Source organism: Capra hircus, chromosome 18 (genome assembly GCF_001704415.2).
Source record: "Capra hircus breed San Clemente chromosome 18, ASM170441v1, whole genome shotgun sequence".
NCBI lineage: Eukaryota > Metazoa > Chordata > Mammalia > Artiodactyla > Bovidae > Capra > Capra hircus.
In genome coordinates this window covers 34,269,694-34,294,116 of record NC_030825.1, presented here as the reverse complement: position 1 = coordinate 34,294,116, position 24,423 = coordinate 34,269,694, and positions in this window count along the sequence as shown.

The window sequence follows — 24,423 nt, the reverse complement described above, 5'->3', positions numbered from 1 at the left end:
TGTTGTTTACTGCCTAGTACAGAAAACAGAGAAATAAGAAATATCCATCAAACTCTCCACATAGAAAATAAGCTTTCTACTGAAAGACAAGAGAGGATTCTTGTGTTGCATGTCAAATCCCTCTGTTAGCTATCTGTCTTCTGCCTGTGGGTGGCTGGACAGGAACACCCATGGGCTGGGCTGGCGCAGCCAACTGGGAACTGTCACCCCATCATTCGGGACTGCATGGATCACTGGACAATTCCTTGGGCAAATTGTCACTCTAACCAGTGTACATCAGTGGCTGGAGAGAACAGTGGAAAAACTTCAGAACTCTGAAGCATGTTTGAAGGTTATCATGACATTTATAAAAATGGTATAGTTCGGCGTTGCCATCATCATCACCACCATTACCACAAAATCATTATCCGTATACGCCTCATCACCAACACCAACACTACCATCATCGTCACTGTTGTCAACACCATCATCACCATAGTCGTCATCACCATCACTACCACCAACATCCTTATCTTCATCATCAATATTGTGATTAACACCACCACCAGCATCATCATCATTATTGCTATGCAACAAAATCTTTCATTTGGCACAGCATGAGGTAGGTAGGTCTTATTAATTAACCTCTCTTTCTTTATAGTTGAGGAAACTCAGTGGCCACAGGGCGAATAGCTTATCCAGGATGATAAGCGGCAGGACATTCTGCAGTACACAGCCCTCTGTCAACACTGTGCCCATTCTTCTAGGACTGAGGCAAAGGTTCTGTCTTTCACTAAGCCGTCCCTCACTACCGCTACATCTCTAGTGACAGTGTGTTCTAATTGCACTATGCCTGCTGGTACATAACTCATCAGATATCATACGTAACTGAGAACTAAGAGGGTAGAATCCGACATTTCCTAACACACAGTCAGCACTTAATATGGTAACTAGTTGCAGTATCTTTTCCTGGATCCAAATTAAAGCACTAAAATATACATTTATCTGCCTAATATGGTAGTAGTTGAAATACTCCTGCCTTGAAAAACACAAGATAGGGAGAAAACATTGTGTTCAACTCCAAGGCTGACCAAGTTAGATGCTTTTGGAAAAAATACTTTCTAAGAGAGATAGAACTTTTGATTCAGCCTTTCTAAGAGCCTTGGGCCCAGGGCCAGGCCGCTCTGGACTCTCTCCCTATGAGCTATCAGTACCTTGCAAGGTTAGAGCTCTCCCCGGGCTCTGGTTAATTCCCTTGTTTACCAGACAGAGAGCTTCCTCAGCAGCGAAGACTTGACTCATGTTTCTCTGACTCCCTAACTGAGTACAAAGCCTACCACACAAAGAAAGGGTGCTATGTACAGATTTTGGGTTGAATGAATGAACGTGTTCTTTGTTTATCAACCTTCCCAACTGTAAAATGCAAGGAGCTATGCTAGGCGAGCCCCAGCGAATGGCTCTAGGGCTCGAAGGATAAAAGGGAAGGGACTCTACTGCTAGATTCTGGCTCAGAGCAGTGATGGCTGAGGTGGCCTTTGCTCCTCTGCAGTTTTAGAGAAGATAAAAAAGGCTTAATCAGGCTGGCAGAGCCATCAATTGGGCATTATCTCTGCTGGTGTGATACACAACCCCCGGTTAGGAGAGAAATCTGAGGATGCTCTGCTTTCTCTTTTCTCCCCCTTCTTCAGTTTGGTGTTAACAGATGAAGGTTAACTGCTCTACTCACCACTCCGGTCTCTATTCCATTGCATGATAGTAGGAGTGTGCTGGTGGTGGTAGAGGATGGAGAAGGAAGAGGAGGACAGGGGCCTCCCTGCACATCAGCTCTGCATGTTGAGCAGGCAAGACAAACCACAGAGACACCTCTGTTGAAGGCAGCCAGGCCCTCTATCTGAGACACAAGCCAGGTGGAGAATCAGGTCTCCACTGGGCTCCAGACAGTAGCTAAGTCAACTGGCTATTCAGGAGATTCCCAAATGTGGGCCTCTCAAACTCAGGTCATCAGCAGCTTTGCGGAGGACAGGCTCGGGCACAGACAGGGAAATGTGAGGTTGGTGGAGAAAAAAAGAGTCGTAGCATCTAGACTGTCTTCAACACACACAGACCCTAAGAAGCCCAGCATCCAGTTTTCCTACCGTGTGTACCTCTAGAGGACACTTGGGAGGACTCTGTAGGACAATTAGAACAACATTCTTTGGAGAGAAAATTTTAATGATTTATGTCAAAACCAGAAGACTGACTGAACTTTCTCCTTTCTCTAGAGAGAGACAAAAATAGATGACTCTGGTGATTTACAGAATATTCAGATATGCTGTTATCTCTCCCCTGACCACATCAGGAGTTCCTGGCCTCCCAACATCCATCCTTATCTCCTTCCAACTCACTCTCCCAACAGGGAGAGAAACTCGAGACTGCCTATATGAGTCTCCAGCTGAAACTCGTCAGTGCCGTTACAGTGCTTTTAGAGTAAGGGACAGAATATCAATAATCTTCCCAGGGTCCTGCGTGACCTGGCCACGGTTTATGTCTGCAGGGAGTCACATAGCTCTTTCTCCTGATCCCTGGGTTGGAGCATTGTCAGCCCCCTTTCAGTTCCACACACGTTCCATGGGCGCCTAGCCCCTCATCCATCTACTTCAGACATAAATCTTGTCTCTCCTTTAGCTCTCAGATCTGCCTTCACTCCTCCAGGGACGCTCGCTCTGAAGGACCAGCCCAGGTCAAGGCTTTCTATCACCCATTCTCGGAGCATACTGTACTCTTCATACCACTGAAATTCAGATTAGTAAATTTATATGTTTGTGTATCCCCTACATCTGTGACATTGCCTGCAACATGGAAATAAGCACTCCATAAATCTTCGTTGAATGAAAGTTGTGCAATGGTGGAATGTTATCTCAGAAAAGAAATGAGAACCAGGATCGTCAGGCAGGCTAGTTGGAGAAATGCCATGCTAACGGTAAATTCATCTGCATTTCTCTATGTATGTGCATGTGTGCACGCATACACACAGACGCAACTTTCTGAGTCTGCCTTGGTAGTCCAGTATAATATCTTCAGAGGCATCATAAAAATGCTATTAATTCCATTTCCATATAGTGAAAAACAGCTATATATTTGCAGTCAGGAGAGAGGGACTTCAGATTCTGATTTCAAAGTGACAGCTATGTGACCTCTGCTTATTGTATCATGTCTCCGAGTTCCCCCCTATTTCTTATGTATAAATGATGATGCACTGATCCCTCAATGACTTTAAGAAGTTTCTACTGGGGGGACTTCCCTAGTGGCACAGTGGATAAGAGTCTGCCTGCCAATGCAGGGGACACACATTCAATCCCTGGTCCAGGAAGATTCCTACGTGCCATGGAGCAACTATGCCCGTGTGCCACAGCTACTGAGCCCACGTTCTGTGACTACTGAAGCCCGAGCACTCTAGAGGCCGTGCTCTGCAACAAAAGAAGCCTCCCCCATGAGAAGCCCGTGTGCACCGCAACTAGAGAGCAGCCCCTGCTCTTCTCAACCAGAGAAAAGCCCATGCAGCAAGGAAAACCCAGCACACCCCAAAATAAATGAATAAATATTGTTTAAAAAAGAAGCCGCACTGTGTGCAGAACAGGCCTAGATATTTAGCGAAAACAGAAGGCAAGAGCTCCATCTCTGCACTTGGGAACCTTCCAGTTTGATGGGAATGCAGGCACATAAATAAACCCTTACAGCATCAAGGTAGGTGCCATTTGCAAGATTTGGACAAAGGGTTTTGGGAGCGAGGGGAGGAAACAACTGCAGGGCACTGTTTGGAGGAGTCTCAAAAATCTCTGCCAGAAAGACTGCTCTGAGAATTGAAAGATGGACTTACTCACCTCATAAAACAACAGCAATGGGCACCAGCCCTGGAAACCCTACTCCAGGTCTTGCTGAAGGAGAGCAGGGTTTCTACTTAACCCTTCTCTCTCTCTCTCATTTTTCCTCACCCACAGAATGCAAGCAATAACCTCTCCCTTGCCATTTTGGGGTGAAATTTAGAGATACTATACACAAAGTACTTTTAATCAAAAGATCCGACTCACAGGAGGTGCCCAGTGAATTGTAGCTGGATGCAGCGTTCTTCCCAGTGACTGGGAGGTCAGGGCTCTGAATGGATTCCTCATGTTTCTGCCAGGTGAGGTTTGCATAACTAAGCTGAGGGGCAAGGTAAAGGCAGCTGAGTTTTGTCTTTTGATGTGTTTTTCCCAAGGCAATCCTCACAGCCTCCTCAATATCAGTCTCCTTGCAATATCAGGAAATTACAGAATGCCAAGAGGGTTTTGCAGGGGAAAGCAGCCTCTGACAGCAATGGCGAACCTGGGAAAGATTAGATGCAAGCAGAATCCTGCTGGGTCTCATGCCAGGACCTAAGGAAAGCAATGTGGCAGGCCTCCTTTATTATCTTCAATGGCTTGAATGAACCGCCTCGACCCTTTGGGGAAGACAGCGGAGGGCTGAATGTCATGGAGAATATGAAATGTTTTCAGGCAGAAGGAGAAGAGAGAATCAAGCAGAGATGATGAGTGCAGATATGAAGTATTTTATGCTCAGCAGCACCAAACTCTTTGTGGCCCCATGGACTGTAGCCTGCCAGGCTCCTCTGTCCATGGGGATTCTCCAGACAAGAATATTGGAGTGGGTTGCCATGCCCTCCTCCAGGGGATCTTCCCAACCCAGGGATTGAATGCACATCTCTTTGTGTCTTCTGCACTGGCAGGTGGATTCTTTACCACTAGTGCCACCTGGCAAGATGGATATAAAGGGTGCAAATAAATTTGTAAATTCCTGGACTCAGATTTCCAAGTCATCTCAGGAGGTGAGAATGTGGGCTCTAGATGCTTCTGTATTAAGAACAATCGGACTTCAACAGTCCATCAACCTTCACTTATCCGTCAACACTCATCTCAGGCATTTCTCCATCTAAGACACTTTCTCTGACCGTTCAGATTAGACCCTGTTCCCACCCCCTGTAAATCCTCTAGTGACTTTGTGTCACATGCAGCCATTACATAGAATGAGGAAGACTCATAGGGGACCTTCATCTTTGTCTCTCTTGGTCCCTCCAAATCTGTCACCCTTTGCACAGCCTCTTTCTCTGACAGTGGATAAATACGACAAACACCTCTGTCTCCCTTGGTTGGTGTTAGCCCATGCAAACAGTTCCCAGGTCAATCCAATTCTCTCTCTCTCTCTCTCTCTCTCTCTCTCTCTCTCTCTCTCTCTCTCTCACACACACACACACACACACACACACACACACACACATGCATACAATTTCATGTTAGCAAGTGTAATATCCAGTCCTATGGAATAATCAAACCTTGATGGCTTTTTAAGGTTGGGATTTCTCTTCTTCCCCAGCTGCTCCAAGTGCAGACATGAAGACTAGAGTTTCAGGAGAGCAGGTCACCAGTCTCTCTCCTCTCCTCCTCCCACTATTTGGACTCCTTCTCCCTTAATTTGCCCACTGAGGATTCTGAGCCTCACCAAGAGGCGATGACGGAAAGGCGCATGGCCCAGATGCTGTCTGACTTCCAGTCTTATAGAGTGGTACAGAATGCGATGTCCTTTTTGGAGCTTAATTTCTCCACAAGAATTTGGCAGATTCTTCAAAGACACCCAGCGCTCTTTGGTAGGGCTCAGTTTCCCGTGCCAGACACAATGCTTACCTGCTGTGGTTGGACACTGACCTTTTCCCAGTCCTAAGATATCTAGATTATGTGCTGAGAGCTGTTCAACTCTATCTGGAAGCAACGATCCCATGCCAGATCTCTCTCTGTCTCATGTGTGTGTGATGGGGGGTGGGGTGGTGGTGGGAAAGCAGGATGGCTTTTCTAGATCCTGGTAAATACTCATGCTGCAGCTGCAGTGTCAACACTAGGGGCACAGGCCATTCAACACACAGTTCTCACCTTTGCTCCACTGCTGAAGCTTCTAATAAATATTCATTGTTTCTGTTGTTGTGTTCAAGGCAGGTGTCACACACCAAGCTGTTATGCCATCAAACTTTCAAGAGAGAGCATTTATATTTTCAGAATAGTCCTGCCAAGACCTTCTGCTGTGGAGACTTGAAGGAAGGAAATACTCCTCTCCCCTTTCCATTCATGGAAGCTATAGAGACTTATGGTACACCAGCAGCTCTCTCCAAAGATGCCTCCTCCCCATCACTTTCAGTATCGTTGTTATTGTTCAGTCACTCAGTCATGTCCAACTCTTTGCATTCCCATGAACTGCAGCATGCCAGGCTTCCCTGTCCTTCACTATTTCCCAGAGTTTGCTCAAATTCATGTCCATTAAGTCGATGATACCATCCCACCATCTCATCTCCTGTTGCTCCCTTCTCCTCCTGCCCTCAATCTTTCCCAGTATCAGGGTCTTTTCCAATCAGTCAGCTCTTTGCATCAGGTGGTCAAAGTACTAGAGCCTCAGCTTCAGCATCAGTCCTTCTAATGAATATTCAGGGTTAATTTCCTTTAGGATTGACTGGTTTGATCTCCTTGCGGTCCAAGAGACTTTCAAGAGTCTTCTATAGCAATACAATTTGAGAGCACCAATTCTTTGGTGCTCAGCCTTCTTTATGGACCAATTCTCATATCTGTACATGACTACCAGAAAAACCATAGCTTTGGCTATATGGACCATTGTCAGCAAAGTGATGTCTCTGCTTTTTAATACAGTGTTTAGGTTTATCATAGCTTTTCTTCCAAGGAGCAAGTGTCTTTTAATTTCATGGCTACAGTCACCATCTGTGGTGATTTTGGAGCCCAATAAAATAAAGTCTGTCACTGTTTCCACTTTTTTCCCATCTATTAGACATGAAGTGATGGGACCAGGGGCCATGATCTTAGTGTTTTGAATGTTGAGTTAATTTAAGCCAGTTTTTCACTCTCCTCTTTCACCTTCATCAAGAGGCTCTTTAGTTCCTCTTCCTTTGGCTCAGAGGTTAAAGCGTCTGCCTGGAATGTGGGAGACCCAGGTTTGATCCCTGGGTCGGGAAGATCCCTTGGAGAAGGAAATGGCAAACCACTCCAGTACTCTTGCCTGGAGAATCCCACGGAGGGAGGAGCCTGGCGGCTACAGTCCATGGGGTTGCAAAGAGTTGGACACGACTGAGCGACTTCACTTTCACTTTCACTTTGCCATTAGGATAGTGTGATCTGCATATCTGAGGTTATTGATTAACTTTCAGTGTAATGAAACCATTTAATAACTCTCACCCCAGTTCTTCAAGTCTAGTGTATCTCTTATCTAAAGATCTCAGCCAGTTTCCATTTTGGCATTACCTTTTTACCGAGATCATTGATTAGTAGGAATGGTGCCACACTGGGTTTGGGATTCTTTTTATAAGCAGTTACACTGTAACACTATTCCTCTTATAAGGAATTACAGTATATAAAGTTGCACTCTATAAACTGCTTCCTTATTTCTCAAACTGGAGAATGCAAGATTTAATTCCTTTGGATGATAATCATATTGAAAGATAAGGAAAAACAGGAAAGTAGGGCTCAAAATGAATAAAACTATACAAGGGGTTTGAGAAATACTTCTAAAAATTTGTTAAATATACATTACAAAGCATTCTAATTATTTCATAATTGGCCAAGGCTGTGGTAGTCAACCATGTTCCCTACAATCAAAGTGAAATAGATATTTGGCTGATGGACTAGACGCACTCTTTAATCCTCTTAATAAGCATGCCAACAGCAACAAAGCAACATAAATTCAAAAGCATCTCAGTCACACTCTATGGAAGGGACTGTAAATGGAAAATAAATGTCAGTTAAGTACCTGAAATGGGAAAAATATCACTGATACCACTTCTATTTAGTTTTTAAATCTTACATAGGAGCTTCTGCACATGAAACAGTACTAATTAATCTATTAGCATATTCCTCGAGCATGAATCATGGGGGGAGGTTTCAGGGACTCGACATTCATTCTTGGGGACTTTGGAACAGAATTTCTCTGCTTTTTGGACTAAACTAGGCACTGTTGTCCTGTACCGCACCCTGCCCTCCCCCCCCCCGCCCGGTGCCTGGGAAAAATATGCTTGATAGAAGCTTGCTGAACAAGTGATAAATAAGGGACGGATGGGAGAGTGGATCTTCATGCTGGCACAGAGTGATGTGCACACAGAGACCTTGAAGTCAAGAAGATTAAGTCTAAAGGAAAAGAGAAGTAAATGTTTTCAAATGCTGCAAAGCTAAGGTAGACCAAGGTGAGGGCTCCACACAAGAGCCTGCAGGTGGGTAAAATCTCATTTCTCCTGGGGTTGTTTCTTGGGGCTCAGGTCTGGGGCTGCAGAAGGAGCACTGGGGAGGCTTCCTGTACTTTTCTGCCAAGGAATTGAAGGATACCTTGTTATAAGGCTTAGCATAAGGATGTAAGCGGGAGGATGGAGCATGGATGACACCTGCTCTCCAGCTCTCAGTACCTCCAAGAAGGAGAAACAGACACTGGAGCAAGCACCTCAAACATCAGGATGGACAGAAAGTCATCACCCACCCACTTGTCCAACAGGCATTAATTGAGCATTATCTATATGACAAACTCAGCTCTAAACTTGAGGAACACAGAGTAAACAAAAGCAGACATAATTTTACACTTATGGAGTTTTTGGTCTAGTTGGGGAGACAGGCAGTGTGGTGGTTTAGCCGCTTAGTTGTGTCTGACTCTAGTGACCGCATGGACCATAGCCCACCAGGCTCCTCTGTCCAAGGGATTTCCCAGGCAAGAATACTGAAGTCAGTTGCCATTTCGTTCTCCAGGGGATCTTCCCCACCCAGGGACTGAACCCACATCTACTGCAGTGCAGGCTGTCTCCTGCATTGCAAGCGGATTCTTTACTGCTGAACCACAAGGGAAGCCACTAAATAAGACATGCACTAAGTAAGTACAAAAATCAGTGTAAAATTGCCCTAAAGTCATTTTTTGGAGTCTTAAGAGGATGACTAATTGGGTGGCTTTGAATTAGAGTACAGAAAATATAGGAAGTGGAGGGCAGTAAGTTTTCTGACCCCCTCAAGTCTGAACTATTTCTAAGGCACGATTTAGCAAAATTGATACCGTCTATAGCACAGGGCTCATTTTTTTCCTTCATTTTTTTCTTTTATATCCTCCTATCCCCCATTCACATACTATCTTCTGGTTCTAAGTAAAACATTTTTTACAAATACTTTGTGCCAAATGTTGTGATGGTAACCTCATTTCATAGGAATGCTATAAAGTAGAGATTAGAATGGCTTCCCAGATGGCTCAGTGGTAAAGAGTCCACCTGCCAATGCAGGAGATTTAAGTTCAATCCCTGGGTCGGAAAGATCCGCTGGAGGAGGAACTGGCAACCCACTTCAGTATTCTTGCCTGGGAAATCCCATGGACAGAGGAGCCTGGCAAGCTGCAGTCCATGGGGGCACAAAGTGTCAGACATGACTGAGGGTATGTGCCCACACACACACGCAGGGATTCGAAAGAGGGTGGAGTCAGAGGAACCTTGACTTGAACCCTAGCTCTGTGTCTTACCTTCTGTGTGTTTGGGGTGGGGGTGGGGCAGTTGCTAAAACTCCCTGAATCCATTTCCACATTTAAAATCACCTTTTAAAATATGTATTTTTATGTATTTGGCTGTGCTGGGTCTTAGTTGCAGCATGTGAACTCTTAGTTGAGGCATGTGGAATCTAGTTCCCTGACCAGGGATCAAACTCAGGCCCCTTGCGTTGGGAACACGGAGTCTTAGACACTGGACCACCAGGAAAGTCCCCCAAATCAGTCTTTTATGACATGATTATATCATGTAAGCCACATTAGAGGGACTTCTAATAAAATCATGAAAAACAGAAAGGGAATGCACAATCTCATCTCTCTAAAGCCTCTGTCTGTATCCTTACCTCCCCTCTGTAGATGCAGAATACCTTTGCATAGAGAACTGGAGCAACCTGAGTGTACTTGGAAGTTTGAATTCTATACCCAGCATTCTTGTCTAATTTGTCCAATTAACATGGGCCTCAGTTCATGTGACTTTTGAATCTTTCTAATGTTTACACTTGGGTGGAAGAGAAACAACTCCAGAATCTCAGCGTGAGTCCCTGGAATGCCAAGATGGTGACCTGAGCTCTGCCTGAATTGCTGAGGGGTATGAGGGGGACTCAGATGGAGGCGGTTCTGGGGGCCTTTCAGTTCCACGAGAAGGACAGGGCACAAGTCAGTTCAGTTACTTCAGCTCAGAATTGATCTGGGATTCTTCCCTGATGTCCCTGCTCTCTCAACGAGGGGCTTTTGTCAGAAACAGAGAGGAGAGAAAGCAAAAGAGGTAGAGATGGGAAGACAGAAAAGGACAGAAGATGGACAGTCCAACTGTCAGGGCACGGGAAAGAAGACCAGCTTAGGGAGGCACGGGGCGGGATGTGATGAGAGCATCTGCAGGGATAACGGGGGTCTCAGCTGGTTATTTCAGGTCTTTCTCCAGCTGAGAGATGCCTTATTCATTGAAAACAAATCTCATATTTATGTATCTTGGTTTAATAATATGACTGATATATTTGTTTCCTAGTGTATAGTATGAAAATTGGAAATTAGAATTTAAATTAAATTTTGCCAACGAAAACAGTGGTTTCTCATTTCAAAAGTAATACATCATTATTAGGAAGAACATGAAGAAGTCGAAAAAACATTAATAGAATATGAATTACATATATATACTTATATACACATATATATAAGATTTGCAAATATTCAATATTTATCATAGTGATGGGTACCGACAATTGTACTTCTATGTTTGTATGCTTTTGATGTAACTATTATATATAGATATGCTTTATTTGAAAACTTGGGAAATTGCATATATGTATGTACATTTTATTTCTTTTTTTCAGTTTGACATTACATGGAGAGCATTTTCTTCTGACACTAAATATTCTTAGAGTACAATGTCTTTCATGGATGAATCTAGATGCATTATTCTTTATTGAAACATTTACTGAATTTTCCCCTATTGTCAGGGATTTCAGATATTACCAACAGTTGTCTAATATAAGCAACACAATGTTTAACAGTCTTGTACATGTAACTGCCTGTAATTTATTCACTGGATAAATTCCAAACAGATTAGTCAATCAAAAAATATGAACATTTTAAGGCTCTTGTACTTGATAATTTTTTAGAAAAAATTTATAGTTCCACTAGGAACATACAAGTATCATCTCATGGGGCCTTTACGTGCCCCTGGGTTTGTGTGTGTGTGTGGCCCCTGGGTTTGTGTGTGTGTGTGTGTGTTTATGTGTGTAATTATCACCAGTTTGATTCTTAAAGTAGCATCTCTTACGAGTGGGCTAATTCTCATTGTTCTTACATAATTTTACCACTTATACCCTTTTTCTTTTGTGAATTTTCTGCTAATACTATATGCTCATTTGTGAACTATCCTTATCTAATTTCTTTTTCTACCTATATCATTTATATTCTACACGCTTTCAAAAGGACTGTAACTTACAGCAAAAACAAAGCTGCTACCAAAACATTAAAACCAGGCCAGAGAAATCATGCCCCACATACGTTGCAGGTATATTACTGTTTAGTAACACTTTCACCTGCAGCCTCCCAGGCAGTCTTGACAAGATTTCTGGGAGGTCTGGGTATTTACGACCCTCCTTGCATAGATGCAGAAACTGAGGCTCTTAGAAGTGAGGAGTTGGAGCTGGAACAGACTGCCCTCCATTATTAGCCCCAGGATTGTCCCTGCGGTCTGCTTAATCTCAAGCCCACAGTGTCATCAAGTCCACCCATCTCTTCCATAAATATTTACTGAGGGCCTGCTATATACCGGGCAAGGTTCCCAGCATTGGGAATACAGCAGGAGGCAAGAGAGAAAGCACACTGCCTTAAATCTCAGAGTGGACAAGAGACAGGCAACCAGGAAAGATGTGGAATGTATTAAGCAAATGGGAGCTAGGAAGGTAAATTAAGGAGGACAGGGGGCTAGAAAGTAAGAGGTTCGGGGTGGTGAATGCAGGCATCGCTCCTTAGTGTGTGCTCTGGCCTGCTCCTCCAGCAGGTGCAATATCGCCAGGCATTAAGAATGCCCAGTGCAGTCAGGCTAAGGGCTCTTTAAACGAAGATGGGTTAGAGCTTGGTCGGTGGCTGCAGACCACTGCCGCCCCTCATACTCGCTTGGCGTCCTGCAGCCAAAATGTATTCGGAAGTCAGGAGTGAAATTGTGCAAGTCCATCATTAACACTGCCTTCAAGGTCACCTTGAGGGGAGCCGAGTGCATCCCCACAGGGGGTTGAGTACAGGTGAGCTGGATGTATGATGATGGGGACAGAAATTCTGGTGAAGTTGCACACGACAGCGGCTGCTCCTACAGAAAACCCAAAGGGAACTAGGCAGAGGAAGAGAAGGCGAGAGCTGAGCAGCCAGTGCCCTTTCAGAGGGTTCAATGTCACTTCTAGGACACAGGCAAATAACTTTCCTGCTCTTTCGTATGAAACGGCAGCCCCTCTGCTTGCTTCTCCCTTGACAGTGCAACTGTGATGACAAACACAGCCAGGAGAATCCTGGGGTATTACCACCAAGCTATGGAGTCACTGAAAAACCAATGGTCAGCTCCACAAAATTCTCAATCGCTGGCTTCAGATGGAGAATGAAAGCCTAAGGGGCCTGGGAAATGCATGTGCATTCTCGTTGCATCGCTGTGACTGAGCCCAGAGCTGGGTCTGGAGGCTGCGGGATCACGTCTGCAGATGCTGAATCGTTCCTTAATGACAGCCCAGGTGTGGAGGGCAGGGAGGCCAGTCTCCACAGTCAGAGACAGTGGTCACCCCCAGGAGGAGTCCTGAGAGGTTGTCTGGCATTCTTAAAAAACAGCAGGTAGCCATGTGGTCCTCACTGGGAAGACCTGGTGCAGGGGCAGGGCCTTCACTGCTGCAGCTGCTAAGTCGCTTCAGTCGTGTCCGACTCTGCGCGACCCCAGAGACGGCAGCCCACCAGGCTCCCTCGTCCCTGGGATTCTCCAGGCAAGAACACTGGAGTGGGTTGCCATTTCCTTCTCCAATGCATGAAAGTGAAAAGTGAAAGTGAGGTCGCTCAGCCGTGTCCAACCCTCAGCGACCCCATGGACTGCAGCCCACCAGGCTCCTCTGTCCATGGGATTTTCCAGGCAAGAGTACTGGAGTGGGTTGCCATTGAGAGCCTTCACTAAACCTCTCCAAATCTGACCCACACAAAACAAAAGAGATTCTTTTTAATTAAAAACATGTAACACGAGACCTACCCACTTAACAGCTTAACCAATTTTCTTGTGTACAGAACAGTGTGGTAACTATAAGCACAGTGTTGTAGGGCAGATCTCTGGAACATTCTCATCTTGCACAACTGAGACTTTATACCCACTGAACAGCCACTCCCCATTTCCCTCTTCCCCCAGCTCCTGCCACAATTCCATTTATATGAGGCCTCCAAGGTTGTCAGTCATCAAACCTAGGCTTCCCTGGTGGCTCAGATGGTAAAGAATCTGCCTGCAGTGCGGGAGACCTGGATTCGATCTCTGGGTTGGGAAGATTGCTTGGAGAAGGGTATGGCAACCCACACCAGTATTCTTGCCTGGAGAATCCCCACGGACAAAGGAGCCTGGAGGGCTACAGTCCATGGGGTCACAAAGAGTCGGATATGACTGAGCGACTAAGCACACACAAACCAGAGAGTGAATTAAGTAGGTCCTGAAGCTTCCAGCTTTGAGTTTCCAAGTCTTCTTTGTGTGCTCAGATATTTTAAGAAGCGGCAAGTCTTAGCTGTGCACTTACCGCATGCCAGACACTGCAGAAACGCACTTGCTGAGGTGGGGGTGGGGGGAACAGCATCAGTGAGGACATCGTTACAGCGACCACCATCCGCATCACTGCAGCTTAAAGTCTCTCTGAGCGCACATGGACACATGTGGAAAGATGACGAAGAGTCAGGGCCTGAGCTACACCTCGTACCAAGCTGGAAGGGACATGTGGCATGTGGGCTGCTGAATCCTCAGCCAGTCTCGTCCCTTCCACTGGCGTTGCTCTCGCCGCCGCTCCAGCCCCTGCAACTCCAGACTGTACCTGGCAGGGACCCCCACACTCACGCAGGGCTTCCAGACTGGTGAGTCCATTCATGTCATGCATCTGAACATTAAACTACCATGCCAGACCCAGTGCTGGGGACACAGTGTCAAATAAGTCAGATAAAACCCCTGTCTGGGTGACATTTTCACCAGGTTGAGGAAGCCAGTATTACTCCAGGTATTTTGATCCATTTCACAGTAGAAAAGCCCATGGTGCTGTGGGAATGGTAGTGAGAGCTCTTGGGATTAGCTGAGGTGCAAGAAAGGCTCAGAAAAAGAGAGAGAAAGAGAGAGAGGGTGAACTTCAGCGAAGCCAGAACACAGTCCCCACTGCCGATGCAAATTTCCCGGCCCGGACCCTGCTTAGCTGTTTGCTTAGCAAAGGGCAGAACCCAGGGTCCTTAGTCCAGGTGTCCTGACTTCATTCTGATCTCCTTCTCAACCTTGCTCAGAGTTTTTCTACTATAGACGGGGAATCTGCTGTCCATCAGCAGTCCCCAGTCTTTTTGGCACCAGGGACCTGTTCTGCAGAAGACAGTTTTTCCACGGATTGGCGGGAGGTGGTTTGGGGATGATTCAAGAGCATTACATTTACTGTGCACTTTATGTCTATTACTATTACATCAACTGCACCTCAGATCATCAGACATTGGATCCCAGAGGTTGGGGACCCCCGGTCTAAATCTCACACTTGAAAACATTTGGTTGCTCTAGCCAGATTGTTATCAACATCAAAGAGGAAAAGCTGAAAATGAAACCTGGTGGGGTAAAAGGGCAAAGGTGAGTGTTGAATGAACACAGATGGTCGGTGTGGAGACTGGCTCCAGGAGCGCTCTGTTTGTTTGTAAAAAAGATAGGGCCAGGCCATGACTGCCAGACCCCCACTCATCACCAGACAGGTCTGGACCCAATCCCACCCTCTGTCAGTAAAGCCCAACTCCCTCCGTGGCTTCTGCCCTTTTTCTCCCCTCACATTACTTTCTATTTTAATAGCAAGGCACAATAAACTATAATATTATCCACTGTACTGAACGAGTTACATGCATTTTCCATTTGAACCTTCAAGCCTTCCTGTGTTGGGAGACATTACCACTCTACTTATTTTACACGAGAGGAAAATCAGAGCTAGAGAAGTGAGCACCTTACCCAACGCCCTGAGTCTTGGGAATATCAGAACCTGGATTCAACCCCCAGTCTTAAAGCAATGTGCTGCACTACACTGAAATGCCAAAGTTTACAGAGAGATATTAAGAAATAACCCAGAGGATTAACTCTTAACAGAATGATGTATTTCTTTCCAGTCTTTTTCTTTTTGCCTAGTGTTTTTTTTTTCCACATACTTGCTGTCTGTTTGTATAAGGATATACTTTTGCATCTTGCTGTGATATTCTGAATATATTTGTGTCAGAAACTCTTGGTAACCATAACCATAAATGATGTCACAGTCTGCACGGCACTGACAAATAGTATAGATGTTTGCATCCTAATTTATTCACACCAATAAAGCCGTGGGTATATATTTGTATTATTTTCTCTCATTGTATTTATAGCATCAGGACTATGAATAATGCAGGCAATGGGCATCTTTCTATGTGCAACATAGTTCACTTATCAGAGTTCAAAAGTAACAAGAGTTAAATTTCTTAGAGTGGCTTCAAGCAGGATCCAATTCCCTTCTTAATAAAAACCACACCTTAGCAATTGTTTCCTCAAGCAAGGAAAATAACATGACCCAGCTTATATGTTCTATATAATTGTTGGGGCATGAATGTGCTTGTGCATGTGTGTGTGTATCTGACACATTGTAAAACTGAATAACGTTAGCTGCTGCAGTGACAATGTTGATCACGGTGAAGGAAGTTACACAACAAAGCTCCCAATGCTCCATTGTTCTCCCACTTAGGAGAAAAGACAGACATTTGCGGTGAGTCAGTGCCCTTTATGCACAGCCTCTGCCCTAGACACTCTGTACACATCAACTTTGTGACTTCTCACTGTGACCTTGCAAGTAAGATCTTTAGAAGAAACTGGAACTCAGCGGGAAGGGACTGCTCCAAGATTATATAGTCAGGAAGTGTTAAGCTGCCTTTAAATGCAGATCTGATAGCCGAAGACCCTTTTCCTTCTCCCACTTGTAACTGACCTTTCCTGTCTTGAGTTGCACATGCGAACCTGTACTGTATGCAATATCAACATATTTTTCAGTCCTTTTGTTTCATGCCTGACACAATTCTTTCTGCATGACTTTTCTTGAGCATCTCCATCACATGTCAGGGATGCTTCCTCTTAGTACCCTACCCTTTTTGACTTCTCTGAACTTTGGCTGTCCCCAGCCCCCACTTCACGTTTCCCTGCAGAGATACAGGAAAGGGTGTGCAGCCTGCTGTGCTTGGCTGTGGTTTATGGGGAGGGAGATTAAGCCAAGAGGCGCCAGGCACTACTTCAATTACACTTTGCCTGTTCCGAGGGCTTTAATCATGACCCCTTTCTCAATGGATCCTTTCAGAAAGGCCAGGGGGAGAATAGGCAATTGGAAATGCTGGTAGTAATCAGGGTGCCAGACCTCCAGCTCCACTGAGAAACATAGCTGGGACATAAGATTCATTAAAGGAAAAAAGAAAAGTAAGAGAGACTAGCCATTCCTGAAGGATCTACGTCTGTCAGGGACAGGGTGGAGGGTTACATGGAGATTATAAACAATAAGTGGAAAGAGTAGGTGACAATAATTAGTTTCTGGTTTTAATTAGGAGGTCTCTGAGGCCAGATGTTCACTGAGAAAGAATGAAGACCCCTCCTGAGATATGTAATGAAACTTAGACCCCATGGCTGGGGAAGTGGGTGGAGGCTCTGGGTTTCGAAGCATTAAGGGCTCCACAGGTCTTTGGCCTGAAGCATCCTGTGAATGGGGGGAGGGAGGCTCAGGCATTTGTATTCTCTCCTGAGCAGTCTGTTTAGAGCATGCCTGCTTCTGATTAACATAAGGAGGAGAGCCCGGAGACGTGACTCCCTGCCTGGGCTGTCTGTGTCAGGAATCTGGACCTTTTTGCACTGTCTGGGTCTCACTGTCATGAGAAGACAATGGGTGGAGGCATCACACGAGTCTTCCTCAGTTGGCATTTCTCACCACCAGGCTCCTGTCCCAAGAAGGGTGGGATATATGGCTGGCTTTCACCATGGAAAAGGGGGCTACAAGTAAACTTTTACCAACCCTCTCATTTCCCAGACACATTCCCATCCTGTAATTTATTTGCTGTCGACCAGATCAATTATTGCACCATGAGCTACCAGCTATTAAAGAGCCAAACTCCTGAATAAAGAAACATGGAGATGGACATTTGCCCAGAGGGATGAAGAAAGAAAACAACAGCCATTGTAACAGTAGCTAAAGATCATCCACTGGGCACTTGCTGAACAGTTTCCAGGGAGCATCCCATCAGAGCCCCAGGAGAGCACCGTGGGGTAGTTCTATCCAACCTCCTCTCCCAGAGAAGAAAACTGAAGTCTGGATAATTTATAGAACGAGCCCAAGCTCACATCGTGAGGGAGCGCCAGGGCCAGGACCTGATCCCCGGCGGAATATATTCAGAGAGTGGTCGCCAAGCTCTCGTGAAAGGAGCTGAAGAAGGACAAAGCCACAGGGAGGTGAGGACTGGCGAAGACCAAGGGTGCCAGAGGCAGAAAAAGTTACTCTCCACTGGGCCAGGCGCAGGTGAACTTGTGAAGGGTCGGAGAGTAAATAGTTTAAGTTTTGCTGGTTTTCCCATCTCTGCTGGAACTACTCAGCTCCACAGCTGTCGTGCAAAAGCAGCCAAGGATGACGGGTGAAGGAATGAGTGATGCTGTGTCCCGCTAATTCCCCCATTTCCTCCTCCCGGGGATCTTTCCGACCTAGGGACCAACTCTGTCTCTTGTGTCACCCGTGCTGGCGGGCAGATTCTTTGCCACGAGCGCCGTCTGGGAAGCCCCACTAAATCCCTACCTGTAGAAATAGATGGCGGGCACAACCACGGGATGTGGCCTGCCAATCCCAACTCTAGGCTGTTACCAGAAACTGAGACATGGAGGGACTTAGAAAGAGAGTATACATCAATAGCTTCATTTACAGAGTCATACACTGAGGTTCCTAGACTCCAGGGACTGAGATCTCAGAACCAGTATTTTCTTCCTTTCCTGATAAACTCGCCCAAGATCTCACAGTTGGCAAGAGGCAGTTTCTGGGGCTTGAACCTACAGCAGTCTAACTATGAAAGTCGTCATTGCCTGTTGGATTCTACTGACTCTGTTAATACCAAGTGAAATGAATGCCCAGATGGACCCTTTCCCAGCATGCTCCAAAGTTGGGCAGAGTTATCTATGGCGACCAACAGCACTGTCTTCTCCCCACTAACCTTACGACCATGGATGACAGACAATCTTCTTGGACAGCCAACATTATCCCTTACTACCACGTGTGTTGGGAAGATCAGTAAGATCTTCCAGATGAGTAAGCTCTATCCAGACAGACCTTGTTCTGACTATCGGCTCTGAGATCTGAAGCTGAAGCAACTGCCACATTCTCCCAGTGATGCTGGCCATTGCCTCCTCCTCATGCCTTTCTAAGAGAATGCCAGCACACCCCACCAGCCACCCACAACTTGCACGCACTGTAGAACAAGGTGCTTCACAGGAAAGATTTTGTACAGCGCTTATCATAGCTCAGTGGACTTGACCCAAGGTAAATCATTTCACTGAATCAACTAAACTGATCAGTTTCTCTCTCATAAAAACTTGCATTGAGTGAGTATCTTGAGAGTTGGTAGCTGAATCTTCTTAATGTGGGGACAGGAGTATAAGGACTTAGTAGTTCCTGCTCCTGAGGTCCCAGGAGGCACACCAGCCCCAACTTATGCTAAGGATACTTGTAGTTCAGGTTTTTAAATGTTTGTATTTTGGACCAGTTTGGGTCTATTATTACTTTTTTAGGAGTAAATGTGTCCTAAGATTTCCATGTGTAGTACAAAGGCAACTGATACATACTTAACAAAGTGAGTCCCGATGAGAGCTGATGCAAAGGGGCTGAGAGCATAGATCTGACACACGGTAGGCGTGGGAAAAAAATGTCAGTTCACTCTTGCCAGTCACATTCTGAAATGATGGTTCAAAGCCAGTTTCCAGGAAAGGAAATACGACGGCTATATTGGAATCACAGACCCGTGCACATTTAAGAGCAGGAAGGGAGCATGAAAGCTCTCCTGACCACCTGTGGACTTGATCTAGGAAGTTCCCGGCAGCCTTATTAAGACTCTCTTCCAGTTGATGCTGGAATAACCCCAGGGGAGAAGAGCTTTTCCCCAGCATGGTGTCTGGCTGCACTGTCAGATGGCTTTGATTCTGAGGACCCTGCTAATTGCAACGTGCAGCACACGTGGACCCTCTTATTAGTAATGTGCTATGCACGGCCTCCCGGCAGCTCTCCCCACGGCTCCTCAGAGTGAGAGTTGGAGCTACAAAGAAGTACATGTGGTTACAACGAAACAAACCACATGTGCCGGAGTACAAAGAGGATATGCAAAAGAAACAAATAGGCCTCAGGATGGGATGCTGAAGCCATAAACACTCACCAGCTCGCTTCTCAAATGCTTTTAAACTTGGTCAAGGAGTCTCTCATGCTCTGCAATGACAGAAATATTTTAAGACTGAAGCATTTGAAGATAGGAGAGTTTGCACCCCATCTTTCTTAATCTATTTATTCCTCAGTCAAAACATCCACAAGTCCTGCCATTGTCTCTCACGAGATAGAGTTTCCGTCTCTGGATTACATTCAGCTTATCAGCATCTTTTTAAAACATGGAATTCAGAATGAACACAACAGTGAACTAGCCAGGGTTATCACTTTATTTTTCTGTCTACCTTGTGCTAAGTCCAGAGGACATGGGAAAGAGTCACTAATCCAACGCAACACCCTCACCCTGTGATTCCAGTGGGTTGCACTGGTAGATGAATAACAACTTGTGAAAAGAGTACACAGTCTATTTTACCAAGCGTCCAGGAACCTGGCCTAGGGCACAACTATAACTTCATTTCTTGTGACTATCTCCACAAGGCCTCACTGTCTTCATGGAATATCATCCCATAGTATCTCCTTATGTCTTAGACTGTACAGTGATTCCATAACTTACGTTTTCTCTGTAAGGATTTGGTCCCCACCATTGCTTAGATACCAGCTAGTATCCTGGGACTGCCTGAGCTGTTTTTAACTCACATTTCTAGTTTCTTAATTTGATGATTTTTCTTTTTGCAACACTCAGGAAGAGATTTTAAACTTTTAAGCAACAAATATTCTATGTCTGGTTATGAAATTGCCAGCTTCCATGTCTCAGAGTTGGGTTTTTAAAAATTAGTTTATCGTTTGGCTGTGCTGTGTGACTTGTAGGATCTTAGTTCCCCAACCAGAGATTGAACCCCGACCCCAAGCACCACGTCCTAATCACTGGACCACAAGGGAATTCCCTAGAGTTGGGATTTTAATGAAGGCCTAAAATAGGTATAAGAAAGTAAGTTACTAATCAGAACTGTACTTCCTGACTTTAGCTGGGTCCATCACCATGCTAAGAATGACCCATACCACTCGTCAATGAATGCTTGCTTGTTCACAGATTATGGTCCATGAGGGAGAGTGTGCCTTTGGATGGCAAAAGATTATTGGTGGTTTGCTTTCCTAGAGATTCAAGCCCTAGAGTCATCCTTGGTGCCTGCTAAGAGGCCAGCATGTGAGTCCAGCTCAGCGCATAAGGAACTCAGGTACCCGAGACAGGGTCTCAGTCGCCTGAGAGCGTTTCGTCAGTTTCCGCTCCCTTGCCTATTTGCATCTCACCACCTGCAGTCACTGAACCACGCAAGTCAGGCTGAGCCATGCGAACCATTATTTCCCTAGGATTTAATTTTCACTGAAGACAGCCCGATCTCACAATGCCTAGTCCAGAAGATTCCTGCAGGGTTGTTTCCCTGTTTCTAAAACACTATAGAGCTTTAATTGAAAGGGAACGGAAGTGACAACAAAATCTCTAGAGACCAGTCTCAGGGCTCCTCCAAAAACTGTCGCGTGGTGGTGTCGGGGTCATGGTTCTCAAACTTGAGTGTGAGTCCAAATCGCCCACACGGCTCATGAAGTTTGGACCTTGGGGTATTTAGTGTGTGGGGAGTGAGGCCTGGGGATCTGCAAGCGTAACAGATTCTCAGGTGCTGCTGATACAGCTGATCCTGGGACCCGACTGAGAAGCGAGCAATCATGTAAAGGGAAGAAATGGTTCAAAGTGAAGACTGCATATACGCAAGACCTATCACGTGGCCTTGGCCAACTCACTTCACCTCTATGAGTTGCAAGGAATTATTGTCGCTATTGCAGCGGCTGCTGCAGCCACTGTTAGCAAAATGTTCAACAGTCCCGAGATCAGTATGTTGTCCTTGCATGCGTGCATGCTCAGTCGCTCAGTTGTGTCTGACTCTTTGGGACTCCATGCACTGTAGCCTGCCAGGCCCCTCTGTCCATGGGATTTCCCAAGCAAGAATACTGGAGTGGGTTGCCATGCCCTTCTCCAGAAAATCTTTAGAGCCGGGGATCAAACCCACGTCTCTTAAGTCTCCTGCACTGGCAGTGGGTTCTTTACCACTAGCACCACCTGGGAAGTTCATATTGTCCCCAGGAATCAGTAAGATAACGGGTGTTAAAGCACAGTGGTGGACACAGTAGAGCTTCAAGCCTTGTTAGGTCCCTCTAGTTTCTCTGTATCCCTTCACACCTGCACAGCTGGGACTCAAGGAAATGATGCTATTGTGAAGTTCACAACCACTTCCCCTGACTTCTGATTCAACAGAACTTCTTAATGTGATTTTCACCCTATGAAGGAAGAAGTACACATTGTTCACCACAGCAAAGAGCACGCAAATCCGCCAGCCCAGCCAGTGGAGACAGGATGTCCCTGTTGTCCCCACATCTGGCTCTCCAGCACAAGCCTCTAATTTTCTGCGGCTCTCTGCTGGCCTCCCTCCACTGCAGGAGAGTGGTGTGGATAACCAGCCCCATCTGTGAGGCAGCTGGGTTCCGAGGCCCCCCTCCTCCAGGCCTTTGAAGAGTCTGTCCATGTTCTGTCTGGAGGTCCCTTATTGTGGCCAGCACCTCTGGTCTCTATTAGCTGTGGGGACAGCATTGATACTTTAAAAGGAGGAAGCAAATGAATATCCCATCCTAAGATGTGCTGAAAAATGCCAGGATGGAGGAGGCTGCCACAGACGAGAGTGTCTCAGACACAGATATTAGCTGAGGTTGGATCCAGAATGGCACTCATTTCTCTCCAATCAGTGCAGAGCAGGCCGGCATGATGGATGAAAAGCAAGTGGTTTAGAACTAAACACAGGACTTGAATTCAAGCTCTGTTAAGTCATGGTGACTCAGCCTGAGGCCAGGTGGAGAAGTTGCAGAAAGGTCTACAGAGGCATTCGAGTAAGATCTCTGCCCTAAATTGTCCTATTATTTTTGAAAGTACAAATAATTAAGAAAACTTAACTAATCCAGTATACTGTAGGATAGTAAAACCAACTGAGCATTCTAGACATATGGGCTCAAGCACTTTGAAGAGGAAGCACACAATTTCTTTTTTTTTCCCCCATCTTTACATTCATCTGTTAAGTGACTGCCTCTAAAATCCCAAGGTGGCTCACCTGAGCTCTTCTCTGAATCTGTCTGCGGTATCCATGGAAAGGTTCAGAGTGGACTTTGCATGAAATCAAGAACCTTTCATTGTATTCTACACCTGCAGCATTTGCTGAATGGGGCAAAAACAGTGTCAACCTTTCAGATTATTTCTGAGCAGTGAGGTTCTACCACTGACATTGCTAGGAGTTTGGGCAAGTTGTTTCATCTTCTTGAGCCTCTATTCCCTCATATGTAAAATGGGAATAACACCTTCCTTTAAAGCTGCAGCAAGGGCTGCTTAAGGAAAAATATTACTGGTACATAGAAAATGCTGAAAACCTATCCATTAATCCCACTCCACCACACATACATCTTGCCTGAATATGGGTGTTGTTCAAATATGGAGTTTTGGTGAGCTCTTTCAAAGCTGGATGATCAGACTTTTTTCCTTCATGGTTATTTTAACTAAGAGAAGGTTATTTATTCCAAGGCTCTGTTCAGAAAGTGGTCACAGCAGTGGTATGCTGGAATTATTCAACAACTGACTCCTTGCAGAGGGGGTGATTTGTCACCTTTGCTGAATTCCATAGTGTAAATATTCCCACCATGGCCAGTTTCAAGCTGCCAAGGAGACATCACTGACCACAAAGTTGAGAAGAGGTGAACAAATTTGGCTTTTCCAAGCTGCTGACAGAGGACGAGATGGTTGGATGGCATCAGCGATTCAATGGACATGGGTGTGAGCAAGCTCTGGGAGACGGTGAAGAAGACGGAACCTGGTGTGCTGCAGTCCATGCGGTCACAAAGAGTCAGACACGACGGAGCAACTGAACAGCAACAACAGAGCTGGAAAGGGCTAGCTTCCAGGATGAGGCTGTGATCATTGCCGACAGTCACAGGGGAGGCAGGAAGTAGGAAAGGGTGAGACAAGGTACCCATGAACGAACGAACGAGCGAACAACGAAACATAAAAGAGGGAAGGAGAAAACCGAAAGGAAAAGAAAAAGGAGAAACCCAGGTCTTAGCTATCATCCCTTCTGATTCTTCCATTATACAGAAAAGGAGACTGGGGGCCAGAGAGGAGAAATAAAGTCCCAGGGTCACCCCTAAAATCAACGGTGAACTTGGCACACCAGGCCAGGAGCTTAACATTCGTGATTAGAGACCAAACATCCCAGAGGGGAACTAGAATTAACATTTGTAACTGGGCAAATAACATGATAGTTTGAACCAAATAAAACACTGTTAATGTTATAATGACCTCCCTGGGGAAATCCAATCACTCTGTCACTTCAAATTCAACTAGGCAAAAAGACACGAAGACTGGCCCTCGAGAAGAGCCCATGTGGGTGGAGAATGGGCAGAATGACCTGGTGGGTATCTCCAGCCCCCGACGTCTGTAACTCTGTGACTGAAGGGCCTGCCATTTGGTGTTTAGCTGCCACACAGGGACTCGCAGTACTAACCTACAGCTACAAGCAATTAACATGCACAATCTTGGGAGAATTGCTAAGAAAATCTGGCGGAGTGACTCTGTGATTTCTCCTGCTAGCATGCGTTTTGCAAAGGGAATAATTTCTGTTGTGTTTCAGGTTTTATTCCTTGTGATGTCAACATGCATTTAGACCAGATGTTCCAACCGTCTTAGAAAATTCAGGGCTAC